The sequence below is a fragment of the Suncus etruscus genome, chromosome 6 (assembly GCF_024139225.1).
Source record: "Suncus etruscus isolate mSunEtr1 chromosome 6, mSunEtr1.pri.cur, whole genome shotgun sequence".
NCBI classification, from domain to species: domain Eukaryota; kingdom Metazoa; phylum Chordata; class Mammalia; order Eulipotyphla; family Soricidae; genus Suncus; species Suncus etruscus.
Genome location: NC_064853.1, coordinates 35,765,595 through 35,781,706, shown reverse-complemented (window position 1 = coordinate 35,781,706; position 16,112 = coordinate 35,765,595). Strand labels below are relative to the sequence as shown.

General features: G+C 40.4%; 1 protein-coding gene across 1 annotated transcript in view; it reads left to right on the top strand.

The window, feature by feature from the left end:
* The window catches only part of CTPS1 (CTP synthase 1), a 1,052,426-nt gene that overhangs the window by 985,764 nt on the left and 50,550 nt on the right, over positions 1-16,112 (top strand). The gene's annotated exons all lie outside the window — the stretch shown is intronic.

Below are 16,112 nucleotides of genomic sequence, written 5' to 3'. Positions count from 1 at the left end.
ACCATTCCACACTTTAAGGTCATAACAAGGTCAAAGAGAATGCTCATCAGTGGAAAGATCATCAGGTCAGAGCTCTACAGTAACACAGACTCCATTCCCAATTTTCCACAAATGAGTAAAAGAAAGATGTAGACTTGCCTATCAATAGGGGAGCCCAGGAAACTGAGAAAATTTCCTGCTCCCTGTGAAACCCTGGGCCAGAAATTCAGATTCTCTACTCTCAAGACCATGTCCATCCTCAAAATTATTGAGATATTCAAAGGGTTTCTGTTTATGTGAGCCATGTCTATCGTTATTTCCTATATTAAGCATTAAAATAAAAATGATTGGAGTAGAGACTTTGGGGACCTTGGAGGAGAGAGATAGGTATCTCTGGTCATGGGTATGGTACTGAAATGATGGATACATGAAACCATTATTAACAGCATTGTAAAACACATTACCTCAAGCAATTTAAAATGTGAGCAAAAAGTAGGGTGCTTGCCTTGCATGTAGCTGACTCAGGACATAGCTAGGTTCGATCCCCGGCATCCCATATGGTCCTGCCAGGAGCGATTTCTGAGCAAAGAGCCAGGCATAACCCCTGAGCACTGCCAGGTGTAACTCAAAAACAAACAAAAAAATTTAAATTAAGGTGCCAAAGTTGAAAAAAATATAGTAACATAAATAAATTGGGCCAGGAGATAAAATAGTAGTTAGGGCACAGCACATACTTAGCTTGTGCCTAACCTGGTTCAGTTCCCAGCACCCCATGATCCATTGAGTATTGCCAAGCACAGCACTGAAGATCCTTGTGTGGTTTTGGCATACCTCACACCAGCACTGCCTGGGTGATTTGGGTATCCCTAGCATCAGATCCCGAGAAGGACCACATCCCTAGGCCCCTGCACTGAGCCAATGACTTGACTGTCCCAAAATCACCTCTAGGCACCCCTCAACCTCCTGAGCACTGCTCAGAAGACCCCAAATTTAATTAATTAAAAAATTTAAAATAGTCATTTCAATACAAGTGGGGAACAATTTCACTAGCATTACAGGGGGTAATTGAGGGAGATTCCGGATGCATGCTGGGAACAGGGGTGGAGGGAGGACAACACTGGTGGTGGGAATGCCTCTCATTCATTATCACTATGTGCTTTAAACATTACTATTCATCATGCCTGTTGATATTAGGAGTGTTTCTAACATTTGTGAAGAAACAAGGAGACTCAGAGAGAGGAGGTATGTGATTGAACAAAGGAAATATTCAGAAAAAGAAAGGAAAGTGGCAGAACAGAATTCTGGCTGTGTGTTCATAGCTGGAGACTGCAGGACAGTGTCTAAGTAATCAGCACCACTATGAAAAGAGTGGAGCTAAGTCAGTTGAACACCTTACCTCTGGCACACACATAATCCAGTTCTAGGAATCAGAGATAGGGACCTAGAAATCAATCCCAGTACCATTAAATTCCAGAAACAAGTGTGGTGTGGGATTATGAAGGTGAGAAGACTTGTGTTTAGGTGTGGTGTTGGGTAAGGTGTGGTGTTTTACCAGCAGCACAAACCAGTGACCTATTCTGACAGCACTCAGGCCAAGAACAGTGGAGCAAGTGTGGACACTCAAGTCACTGGAGAAGGAGAATCCCAGCACCCAGAGATATGGAGCATTTGATGAGTGACATAAAAGCTATGGAGGTGGTGCCTCCTTCTCCTCTCCACATGCAAATCCTCACAGAGAGCATGGTTTCCTGAGGCAAAGAGAGTGAGGTATTTCAAGAAGCAATAGAAATGGTTGGGCTTCCCCTTACCAGGGCAGTGGGCTAGAAGATGGCAGTGACCACACAGTGAGGTGGCAGTCCAGGGTCCTGATCGCCAGATACCATATGGCTCTTCCCACATTTCTCAACTCCTACAGCCAAAGCAACCACAAAGTATTCTTCTCCATGACATGCCACTGTTATATATAATTGTTATGGGTAGGAGCCACATCTGAGCTATCCTGAAGGGGAGCTGGAAAGGATTACTGTCAATTCAGTACTTGTTTGTGTTGGGGAAACCATGAGTTTCTGGGGTCAAAAACTGGAGCTATGGGGCCAAAGAGGTAGTATGGAGGTAGAGTGTTTGCCTTGCATGCAGAAAGATGGTGGTTCAAATCCTGGCATCCCATATGATCCCCTGAGCCTGCCAGGGGCAGTTTCTGAGCATAGAGCCAGAAGTAACCCCTGAGAACTGCCGGTTGTGACCCAAAAACAAATAAAAGAAGTTAAAAAAATAACCTGGACCTTTCACATGGATTCTGTTTGGGGTTTTTTGTTTGTTTGTTTGTTTTATTTGGGGCCATACCTGGTCACGCTTAAGGGTTACTCCTGGCTAGGTACTCAGAAATCGCTCCTGGCTTGGGGAGACCATATGGGATGCCGTGGGATTGAACATGGATTCTGGTTCTCTGTACCATTTTCCTGGAACTATATAGAGATTTATCAGAAAAATCTCTCTCTTCTTTTCCCATCCCTCTCATTATTCCCTCAGCTTTGCTTCCCTGTCTCCAAAGATCAACTTACCTTCTATTCAGTAATTTTATTTTCTGGGTTTTGTCCTTAAATTGAGTATAAAAATGTTTTTTTTTCCAAAGTAAATAGCACTGAAACTATAATTGAGGGAGCAGAAATATAGGTCAGTAGTTAAGGTATATGCCTTGTATGCAAATGACCCTAATATGACAACCCCCCCCATACCACATGGTTCCCAAGCACCGGCAAGTTCAGCCCTGGAGCCTCTAAGCACCACTAGGGTGGCTCCAGTAATTACTATAGGGCCTGAACACCACCACATCCTTGGGCCTGAGCACTGAACCACCAACAAACTGTTTTGAGAATCTCCAGACAAAGCCCCTGAGGACTTCTGGGAACTGCCTGAGAGGACCTACCCAATCCCCCCCAAAATCCCCAAAGCCATGATTGAGAATCAAGACTCATGATGAGACCCCAAAAAAGGAAATGTGATTGTCACCCAAGCTGTGCCACCTGAAGTGGGAAGAGATTTAAGACTGAAAAGCAAAGGCACTTTCTGTTCCTTCTCCCCATCAAATGCTGAGAGCAAGGACACATTTCTGTTCCCTTCAAACCTGGAGTGTGATTTTATGTATTTTGCAGAGCTTCTAAAAACAAAGGAAAAAATAAGGATGTGCCAGCACCTGTTCTTGAAAGTCGTTGACAGTGCAGTTTGGTTCAGGGAATTCACTTTCTTTCTGAAGATATGATTGACTTCTCATGACTGTTATGTGTTTCTCTGTGCTCCTAGTTCTGAGACCAGGGCTACTTTTCATTGCTTTGCTGTGTTATTACCATGGTTTCTTGGGTCAAGTGCTTCACCATTTCTTAATCATTTATTTTTGACTGGAAAATATGCTCCAGTAATTGTTCTTTTTTGGAAAAGTTATGTGGGAAGTAAATTTCCTGAGTCCCTGCATGTCTGAAAATATGTTTATTTTACTCTTCAGATGTAATTATTCACATGGCTGGAAGAAGAAAACCACTAAATGTGACAACATTCATCTGCTCCCACCCGCACTCACATGAGAATTCTCCTAATAGAATCTTCCATAGTTCAGGTATACTTCCTCTCCTGTGCCCATAAAAAGTCATCTACATGATTACATCATCCTATCTCAGTCATTATTAATTAACTACCCTTCTAGTGAATGTGCTTAGGAATAAGTGATAAAAATTCTGTCCAGGGATCAGATAGTATAGTGAGTAGGTCTTGCACATGGCTGATCTAGGTTCGATCCCTGGCATCCTATATGCATTTCTAATCCTGCCAGGACTAATTCCTTTGTGCAGAGCCAGAAGAAATCTCTGAGAATTGCTGGGTATGACCCAAAAGAAACAACAAGTTTCTGTCCATACTCTCATTCACCCATAGGGGAATGTCATCATAAACAGAGTAATATTTTCCAAGAATTAAGAATAGATCACCATATGACCTAGCAATTCCACTTCTTAATATCTACCCTTAACACAAGGAAACGTTCCTCCAAAAATGCATAACACACATATGTTCATTGCAGCAGAGCTTCCATACTCTGAATACAATAGTCACGGTATTGAGATAAAGCAAAATGTCCAATAACAGGTGACTAGAAAAAAATATTGGGGTATATGTACAATGAAATACTATGCAGCTCTCAAGAAGATGGAACCTTGGAGTTCTCTGCAGCATGGATGGAACTAGACAATATCATGCTGAATTAAATAAGCCAGAGGGAGAAGGAAATATATCATATGATCTCACACACTTATGGTTTACAAAGAAACAATGGTATAAACAATATCAGTTGATAGCAAACCCTGGCCACTGGAATACAGAATTAAGAATACCAGATTGGGGGTGAAATAAATAGGTGGACTGAAGGTGACCTAGGGCATAGTGGGGGCATCTTAGGCACTTTAGTGGTGGTGTGGTGAGGTAACTATTTACACCAAGACTATACATATCAACACTAGTGTAATGGGCATAACCTATTCTATAATAATGTTTTTGTTTTAATCTATGCTGGAGGGGATGTGGTGAAAAAAGAACTCTACATCCACTGCTAGTGGGAATGTTGTCTGCTTCAACCCATGTGGAAAACTGTATGGAGAGTCCTCAGTAAACTTATAAGTGAGATTCCATATAACCCAGCGATTCTACTTTGGGGTATCTACCTACAGGACTTTAAAACTCTAATGCAAAAGGATGTATATACACTATTATATATTGCTGCAGTTAGTACAATAGCTAAGAGATATAATCAACTTAGGTGTTCAACCACAGATGAGTGAATTATAAAGATGTACATTATGGAATACTATGAAACTGCAACGAATGATGAAATCATGCAATTTACTGTAACCTGGTTGGAACTGGAAATTTTCACGTTAAATGAAGCAAGCCAGAAGAAAGAGAAACATAAAATGATCTCATTTACCTGTGGTATATAGAATAACTGGATGAGGAAATGTAATGTAATAAAGGGAAATGCCTAGATCACTCTTTGCTCTAGAACTTAAGGAGGAGGAGAGAAAGAAAGAAAGAAATCAAGGAAGGAAGGAAGATGAGAAAAGGAGTAATGAGGGAATAGGGGTCAGGGCCTCCATTATATTAGTAATTTGGGATAGTGATACACCTATAAACCCAAAGCACTGACTCAAAAACACTGAAAATGTGAGATCTAAGCTGCAGCCACTGAATTCTTCCTGCCCTCACCCAGGGGGCAGGGGTAGGGGCAGGGAGAATGAAAAAACATGGGAGCACTGATGACACTAGTGTGAGTTTGGTGTTGAAATATTATATACCTAATACAGCTATCAATAATCTTGTAAATCATGGTTCTTGGATAAATTTTTAAATTTTAAAAAGGAAAAAATAATATTTTTTCTGTTTTGTTTTGTTTTGGGACCACATCCAGCAATGGCCAGAGGTTAGTCCTGGCTCTGTACTCAGGAATCACTCCTGGTAGGCTCAGGAACTACATGAAATGCTGGGAATTAAACCTAGTTCAACTGCAGGTAAAACAAGTGTCTTACCTGCTATACTATCTCTCCAGCCCCATCCCATAATTTAAAAAATTACAAGGTAATACAAGGGCATGGGTATCATTTTTTTTAATTATTTATTTATTTATTTTTGGGTTTTGGGCCACACCCGTTTGACGCTCAGGGGTTACTCCTGGCTATGCGTTCAGAAATCGCCCCTGGCTTGGGGGGACCATATGGGACGCCGGGGGATCGAACCTCGGTCTGTCCTACGCTAGCGCTTGCAAGGCAGACACCTTACCTCTAGCGCCAACTTCCCGGCCCCAGGGGGCATGGGTATCTTGATGATGATGTAATAACTATGCACATCGGAATTAAAATTATCCTAATACTATTGTAACCATGTTTTCAAAACTATAATATATTAAATGCATTTTATTTACATGTGTTTTTATTTTTACACAAATACAAAGCTGTTCATGATTAGCTTCAGACATACAACGTACAACACTCTTCACCAGTGCACAGTGCATATTTCCTGCCACCATTGTCCCCAGTTTCCCTCTCAAACTCCCCCTGACTGCCTCTTTAGTAGATGTTCTCTCTCTCTATCTCTATCTCTCTCTTTCTCTCACTCACTTGCTCACTCTCCCTCTCTGCCTCCCTCTATCTCTTTATTTCTTTTAGACTGTGGTTTTCAATATTGTTGCTGAAGAGTTATCAAGCATATCACTTTATCTCCTTTCAGTACTCAGTTCTAGTCCAGGGTAATCATTTCCAATTATCACTGTCATTGTAGTCCCTTCTCTGCCCTAACTGTACTCCTGATATTTGTGGCAAGATTCCTACCATGGACTGGTCCTCCTGGCCCTCACCTCTACTGTCTCTGGTTATTATTGCCATACTATCTTTTTTATATCCCACAAATGAGTGCAATCATTATATATCTATCCCTCTTCCTCTGACTCATTTCATTCAGCATAATACTCTCCATATCAAGGTATAAGCAAATTTCCTGACTTCATTTTTCCTAACTACTATAAATCAAAACAACAATGAGATATCATCTCACACCACAGATACTGGCATCAAAAAGAACAAGAACAAACAGTTCTGGTGTGGATGCAGGAGAAAGAAAATCTCATTCACTGCTAGTGGAAATGTCAACTGGTTCAGCCTTTTGAGAAACCAATACAATATCCCTCAAAACTAGAAATTGAGCTTCCATATGATCCAGCAATACACTCCTAGAAATATAGACTAGGAGCCTTAAAGCACAATGCAGAAAATCCCTCTACATTTCTATGTTCATTGCAACACTATTCACAATATCCAGAATCTGGAAACAACTAAGTAACCAAGAACAGATGAGTGAATAAAGAAACTATGGTACATCTACACACTGGAATATTTCCCTTTAATTCTGTCCATAGACAGAAGGAAGTTCTGTCAGAACTTCTGAGATAGACATTCTCTGATGGCTATTATTTCTGGATGTGACTATTGTTGGAAACCTATGGACATCTGCCATGGGAGAGGCACTAACCAACACATACAGCCAATAAGTGTCAAATGTCCTACATATGAATGTTTGTCATTTACAACAGGTCAGCAGAAAGATTAGGAACTTTTATTGCTTTTTGGTCATTATCAATCTGATGAATGTATCCATCCTAGTGAGACCCTTTCTTGGAGTTTCATCTAATATGAGATAATATTTCCTTCTTGCTGAAGCCATTTAAGTTGCTCTTCCTCAGTCAACACCCTAATTAATACAGTTGGGAGTAGAATTCTTGGTGTACTTTCCTTTAGACTTTGAAATAATTATTCCATTATCTACTAGTATCTATTATTATAGTTTACTGAAGTAATATGTCAACCTACTTTCTATTTCTTTGTAAATAATGTGATTTTTCCTCTTGCTGGGAGCTTTTATAACATTAATCATTTCCAGAGTAGTACAATTTCATCAGAATGTGTCTTAGTTTGTAGTTTTTCTCCCTTATTCTGCTTATTGCTCAATGGGCTTCTTTTAATTGAAGAATGTGATACCTTAGAGATCAAAGAGAGTTTACTTCTTTAATATTTCCCTTGTACATATTATATAGATATTGTATCTTTTGAATTCTATATGTTGTCTTTTTCTAACTTTTACACTTGTCATCATTATGCGGTAGTGTCTGAAACTATTTCATCAGATTTACCTTCCTGTTTACTCATCTGGAATTTATCATTATCCTTTATGTTGTTCAGAAATCTTATTATCATTTTATAATTTCAAATCACACTTTGAATTTCTGAAAATGTTCCTTCCTTCAGTTACATATTTTAATATAGTATAAGGCCATCATGTTACCATTACTTTATCTCTTAGTTATATTTTATTTCAATATATTTTCTCTTGTTTAGAGTGCTTATTATTTTTTTCTTTTCTTTTTTTTAACCACATCTGATAGTTCTCAGGAGCTATTTCAAGCATGGTGTTTTAAGGGTCACTCTTGGAAGTGTTCAGGGGACCATGCAGTGCTAGGGATCAAACCCAAGCTTCCTTCATGCAAAGCATGCATTCCATTCCCTATAAAGTCTCTCCATCCTTGAAATAGTGGCTTCTTATTTATCTTCATCTTACTGTTTAAAGGTATTGATCAATCTCAGATATATAAAGATCTTTAGATGATTGTTTCAATTTATTGAAGAACTTTGTACATTAGTATAGGTTGTTCATATAACTTTTCTTCACAGTTAAGGTCTATTTTCACTGAATCTGAGGTGATACTATATATAAACTTCATGTGGAGTGATCCTTATATTCAGTGTCTTTGTGGAGGTGCAGAAACAGGTAGATCTGTATTCTTCACTATTTTTTTCATTTTTTCATTAAAACCATTGTGATCTACAAAATCCTTCATAGTTGAATTTCAGATAGACAGTGAGTCGGGGCCGTTCTCACCACCAGTGTCAACCTTCCTCTACCAATGAACCCAGAGTGCAACCTATATCACAACCACCCTTTGCTCCCTGGCTCACCAGTCTAACAAGCCCATTTAAGTTTAGATTGTTAAATTTTAGGTCTCTTGATTCTATTCTTATTGACTTTGGCTGTCCTTATTTTTTTCTCCACCAGCACATCTGAGACCACTTGGCCCTTGGCCCCAGCCTTTCTTTTTTCTTTTCTTCTTATTTTTATAGAAAAATGCAATAAAACAAAGCAATTTGTGTCCCAAAGTTCTATGCAAAAGGTGGGAGTCTCTATTTAAAAGATAAGATATTAAAATAAAGAAAAATAAGGGTGTATGGCAGAGAATTTTGTTTGTTTTTGCATAGATGCAGCAAAAAATGGGGGAAATAGAATGGAAAAACATTTGGCCTAAAATCAGAGAGACCCAACTCATAAAGCATTCTACCATAAGATCAACTACAGGCTTCAGGCATACTAAGTTGTCTAACCCAAAAACCTTTCTTTGTGGTCTCAGTAAAAGTTCTCAATCACAGTTGTTGCAGTTAGGTTTTTGTAGTTAGGGATCCTGGTTTTTGCACAGATCCTATGTCAAAGACAGGGTGTCACAGAGCATCGTCTGGTTTCATCTCACCATTTTTGACAATGCAAGGAACCCTTCCCTGAAAGCAAGTTGTTGCTGTATCCAAGTCATCAGGGGCATCAGATGAACCCACTCTGGAGCAAGTCAGTGTCAGGGCAATATTAGAGCCTTCCCTGATAGAAGGGATTCCTGGTGCTGGTGCAGAAAAATGTGCTGGTTTCATGGGTGGGACCCAAGGTTCAGGGGTGAATGGCCATTCCAATCATCTGAAGCCTAAGCCAAGTCACTCTGACAAATGTTCAGGGTGAAGGGCCCCACTACAATATAAAATTTATGAGTTCCTATCCCTATTTGATAATAACTTGTTTCCATATATAAGATTTCTCCATTTTAATGTGCTAAGCAAAAAGGAACAATGTCATATGATACTACTGATGCATATGGGGGTAAAAATAACAAGCTAAACAATCCCTATAGCCTGACACTAATATGAACTCAGAACCCAAATGAAACTTATCTACTAAAATTTCCTACTAAAATGACCAAAAATAAAAGGAATGGGGAAAACTACCTCTACACAAGAAAATAGACAATAAGAATTATACCTACTAAGGAAATACACCTAAAGAAATATATGAAGAGGGACCAGAGCGATAGCTCAGTGGGGTTTTTTTTGTTTTGTCTTTTATTGTCTTGCACATGGCTGACTTAGGACAGACCTCGGTTGGATCCCTGGCATCCCATATGGTCCCCTAAGCCAGGAGCAATTTCTGAGTACATAGCCAGGAGTAACCCCTGCGTCACAGGATATTGCCCCAAACCAAAAAAAAAAAAAAAAAAAAAATATATATATATATATATATATATGAAGGATATATAGATATCCTCTTTAAGTCTTCTGAAATAGCTGGGGGGGAGGAGTGTGAATAAAATCCAGAACACAGTTTCAGCTTGTGACATAGTCATGTGAAGTCTGAAAAACAGCTCCTAGCGATCCCATATCAGGAAATGTCCTCTTGCTGGGGATTTCTCAAAAAATGAATCTGGTGCGGCTCCCTGTGTGTGACACCAGGCGGAGAAAATCCGCGAAAGTACACCGGCCCAGTGGGGCCCAACTGTGAAAAACTGTGAGTGTGACCTGTCTATGTCTGTCTACTGTCCTCTTGCGTGAAACTCTTGCGAGTGGGGCAAAAAGAGGCTCCAGAAACCTCGCTCGCCCAGACGCCATTTTCAGGGAGGGACTACAGAGCATGAAAACCGGCAAAGCTTTGCAAAAGCCGGCTCCCTGTGTGTGACACCAGGCGGGGAAAATCCGCGAAAGTACACCGGCCCAGTGGGGCCCAACAGTGAAAAACTGTGAGTGTGAACTGTCTATGTCTGTCTACTGTCCTCTTGCGTGAAACTCTTGCGAGTGGGGCAAAAAGAGGCTCCAGAAACCTCGCTCGCCCAGACGCCATTTTCAGGGAGGGACTACAGAGCATGAAAACCGGCAAAGCTTTGCAAAAGCCGGCTCCCTGTGTGTGACACCAGGTGGGGAAAATCCACGAAAGTACACCGGCCCAGTGGGGCCCAACTGTGAAAAACTGTGAGTGTGACCTGTCTATGTATGTCTACTGTCCTCTTGCGTGAAACTCTTGCGAGTGGGGCAAAAAGAGGCTCCAGCGGAGCACGGCCGCTCCGCTTCGCTACGTGGCCGTGCACTCTTTCTAAGGAAAGAACACCATTGCAACAAGAAGGAAAAATCACACTAAGAACGGCGCTATATCACAGAAGCAAACATTTCTCTCCGGACTGTCTTCTCTGTTGCATGCTCGGGCCTAAGATTTGACCCAGTGTGAGGCTTCATCCACGAAGGACTACCCTCCCTTAGAGCAAGTCAGCCCATCCAGAAAGGGAGGAGCCAGAGGAGTGTGCTGCCTGCATCATATAGACAATGAATACCACCACAACACGTAGAAAAACCCACAATACAAGTGTGACAATGGGGAAACAACGCAGGCCAGCATCAGACATAGAGAATGAAGATGACAATTCTGAGGACCAGATAATGACCTACCAACTAATCAACCTCTCAGATAAGGACTTTAGACTAGCAATATGGAAGATGCTCAATAATCTCCAAGAAACCATGGATCGAGTTGAACAGAACACTAATAAGAACCAAGAAAATATGAAGACAGAAATGACAAAACTCCAAACTGAAATAACATGTCAACTAACAGGACTGAAAAAGTCAGTAAACGAAGTGAATGACAAAATGGATAAGCTCTGGGACAGGGTATCAGAAGCTGAGAATAGACTTGGTGCTGTGGAAGATGAGATACATAACAATTCCATACAGCAGGAGAGATTGGACAAAAAACTTAAAGCAAATGAGCAGACAATGGAAAAATTAGTCAAAGAATGGGAACAGATGAAAATAGAAGTCTACAATAAGATCAACAGAAACAACTTAAGAATCATTGGAGTCCCAGAGACCCAGAAAGAAAATTTCCAGGAAGAATCAACAGTCAAGAACATCATTAAAGAGAAACTTCCAGGGCCCGGAGAGATAGCACAGAGGTGTTTGCCTTGCAAGCAGCCGATCCAGGACCAAAGGTGGTTGGTTCAAATCCCGGTGTCCCATATGGTCCCCCGTGCCTGCCAGGAGCTATTTCTGAGCAGACAGCCAGGAGTAACCCCTGAGCGCAGCCCGGTATGACCCAAAAACCAAAAAAAAAAAAAAAAAAAAAAGAGAAACTTCCAGAGCTAAAGAATATATGTGATCAAATCCTGCATGCCCGAAGAGTACCAACCAAAAGAGACCCCAGAAAAACCACCCCAAGACACATCCTAGTCACAATGACAAATCTCACAGATAGAGACAGAATTCTAAAAACAGCAAGATCAAAAGGGGAAATCACGTTCAAGCAAGCTTCCCTGAGATTTACAGCAGACCTGTCACCAGAAACACTCAATGCCAGAAAGCAGTGGTGGGATATTGTGACAAGACTGAATGAAATGGGGCCGGGCGGTGGCGCTGGAGGTAAGGTGCCTGCCTTGCCTGCGCTAGCCTAGGACAGACCGCGGTTCGATCCCCCGGCGTCCCATATGGTCCCCCAAGCCAGGAGCAACTTCTGAGCGCATAGCCAGGAGTAACCCCTGAGCGTCACCGGGTGTGGCCCAAAAACCAAAAAAAAAAAAAAAAAGACTGAATGCAATGAATGCTTCACCCAGAATACTATACCCAGCAAAACTCACTTTCCGGTTTGACGGAAGAATACATGGCTTCACAGACAAAAAACAGCTCAGAAACTTCACAGACACAAAACCAGTCTTAAGAGAAAAACTGAAAGACCTAATCTAAGACAAGACTACCCAAAAGACACACCAAATTTTGAAATAAAGATGGCGTTAAATCCCAGGACAATTCTTTCTCTCAACGTCAATGGACTAAATGCACCAGTTAAGAGACACAGAGTGGCTAAATGGATCAAAAAAATCAATCCAACCTTCTGCTGCCTACAAGAAACGCACCTGAATAGTCAGAACAAACATAGACTCAAAATAAAAGGCTGGAGAAAAATTATCCAAGCAAACAACACCCATAAAAAAGCTGGAGTGGCCATACTAATATCAGATAATGCAAACTTTATACTCAGGAAGGTTGTAAGGGACAAAGACGGACATTTTATATTAATCAAGAGGTACGTAGAGCAGGAAGAATTCACTCTCCTAAACATATATGCACCGAATGAGGGGCCAGCAAAATATTTAATACAACTGTTGACAAATCTGAAAAATAATATCAACAACAACACAATAATTGTGGGGGACCTTAACACGGCTTTGTCAACACTGGATAGGTCAACCAGACTGAAACCCAACAAGAATATACTAGACCTGAGGAGAGAAATGGAAGAAAGAGGCCTAGTGGATATATATAGGACACTCCATCCCCAGAAACCTGGATACACATTCTTCTCCAATGTACATGGGACATTCTCCAGGATAGACTACATGCTCGCACATAAAACATACCTCCATAAGATCAAGAGGATAGAAATTTTGCAGACTACCTTCGCTGACCACAAGGCTCTGAAATTATTTGTGAACTCCAAAGGGACTCAGAAGAAACACTTTAACACCTGGAAGTTAAACAGCCTCATGCTCAATAACCAGTGGGTCTGAGATGAAATCAAGGAGGAAATAAAAAGGTTCCTGGAAACAAATGACAATAAAGACACAAACTATCAGAACTTATGGGACACAGCAAAAGCAGTACTGAGAGGAAAATTTATAGCTTTGCAAGCACACATCAGGAAGGAAGAAGGAGCTTACCTGAGTAGCTTAATGACACAGCTAATAGAACTAGAAAATGCTCAACAAAAGGACCCAAGAATAGGAAGACAGAAGGAAATAACAAAGCTGAGAGCAGAAATCAACGAAGTGGAAACTCAAAAAACAATCCGAAAGATCAACGAAAGCAGAAGTTGGTTCTTTGAAAAAATAAACAAGATTGATAGACCACTGGCAAACCTAACAAAGAAAGAGAGAGAGAGAAACTTGATAACTCATATCTGGAATGAAAAAGGAGAGATCACTACTGATATGACAGAGATTCAAAGGGTAATCAGAAACTACTTTGAAAAACTCTACGCCACTAAAAATGAGAACCTGGAAGAAATGGATAAATTCTTGGACTCTTATAATCTTCCACAGTTGAAGGAAGAGGATATAGCATATCTAAACACCCCCATCACCATTGATGAAATTAAAACAGTAATCAAATGTCTACCGAAAAACAAAAGCCCAGGTCCAGATGGATTCACTAATGAATTCTATCAAACTTTCCAAGAGGAACTACTGCCAATCTTGGCAAGACTCTTTCATGAAATTGAACAAACAGAAACACTTCCAAATAGCTTTTATGAAGCCAGCATCACCTTGATACCTAAACCAGACAGAGATGCTACCAAAAAAGAAAATTACAGACCAATATCACTGATGAATGCAGATGCAAAGATCCTCAACAAAATCCTGGCAAATAGGATTCAATACCTCGTTAAAAAGATCATCCACTACGATCAAGTAGGTTTCATCCCAGGAATACAAGGCTGGTTTAACATCCGTAAATCTATCAACATAATACACAACATCAATAACAAGAAAAATAAAAACCACATGATCATATCAATAGATGCAGAGAAAGCATTTGATAAGGTCCAACAGCCATTCTTGATCAAAACTCTCAGCAAGATGGGAATGGAGGGAACCTTTCTCAATATAGTGAAGGCCATCTACCACAAGCCAGTGGCAAATATTATCCTCAATGGAGAAAAACTAAAAGCCTTCCTTCTAAATTCTGGCACAAGACAAGGCTGTCCTCTCTCACCACTCCTATTCAACATAGCACTGGAAGTACTTGCTATAGCGATTAGGCAAGAAAAGGATATCAAGGGAATCCAGATAGGAAAGGAAGAAGTCAAGCTCTCACTGTTTGCAGATGACATGATACTCTACTTAGAAAACCCTAAAGACTCTATCAAAAAGCTTCTAGAAACAATAGACTCATATAGCAAGGTGGCAGGCTACAAAATTAACACACAAAAATCAATGGCCTTTCTATACACCAATAGTAATAAGGATGAAATGGACATTAAGAAAACAACCCCATTCACAATAGTGCCACACAAACTCAAATATCTTGGAATCAACTTGACTAAATATGTGAAGGACCTATACAAGGAAAACTATAAAACTCTGCTCCAAGAAATAAGAGAGGACACACGGAAATGGAAACGCATACCCTGCTTATGGATTGGCAGGATTAACATCATCAAAATGGCAATACTCCCCAAGGCATTATACAGATTTAATGCCATCCCTCTAAAGATACCCATGACATTCTTCAAAGAAGTGGATCAGACACTTTTGAAATTCATTTGGAACAATAAACACCCTCGAATAGCTAAAGCAATCATTGGGAAAAAGAATATGGGAAGAATTACTTTCCCCAACTTTAAACTGTACTACAAAGCAATAGTTATCAAAACAGCATGGTATTGGAATAAGGATAGGTCCTCAGATCAGTGGAATAGGCTTGAATACTCAGAAAATGTTCCCCAGACATACAAACACCTAATTTTTGATAAAGGGGCAGGAAATCCTAAATGGAGCAGGGAAAGCCTCTTCAACAAGTGGTGTTGGCACAATTGGATAGCCACTTGCAAAAAATTGAACTTAGACCCCCAGCTAACATCATGTACGAAGGTAAAATCCAAATGGATTAAAGACCTCGATATCAGCCCCAAAACCATAAGATATATAGAACAGCACATAGGCAAAACACTCCAGGACATTACAGGCATCTTCAAGGAGGAAACTGCACTCTCCAAGCAAGTGAAAGCAGAGATTAACAGATGGGAATATATTAAGCTGAGAAGCTTCTGCACCTCAAAGGAAATAGTGCCCAGGATACAAGAGCCACCCACTGAGTGGGAGAAACTATTCACCCAATACCCATCAGATAAGGGGCTAATCTCCAAAATATACAAGGCACTGACAGAACTTTACAAGAAAAAAACATCTAACCCCATCAAAAAATGGGGAGAAGAAATGAACAGACACTTTGACAAAGAAGAAATACACATGGCCAAAAAACACATGAAAAAATGTTCCACATCACTAATCATCAGGGAGATGCAAATCAAAACAACGATGAGATACCACCTCACACCCCAGAGAATGGCACACATCAGAAAGAATGAGAATAAACAGTGTTGGTGGGAATGTGGAGAGAAAGGAACTCTTATCCACTGCTGGTGGGAATGTCGTCTAGTTCAACCTTTATGGAAAGCGATATGGAGATTCCTCCAAAAACTGGAAATCGAGCTCCCATACGATCCAGCTATACCACTCCTAGGAATATACCCTAGGAACACAAAAATACAATACAAAAACCCCTTCCTTACACCTATATTCATTGCAGCACAATTTACCATAGCAAGACTCTGGAAACAACCAAGATGCCCTTCAACAGACGAATGGCTAAAGAAACTGGTACATATACACAATGGAATATTATGCAGCTGTCAGG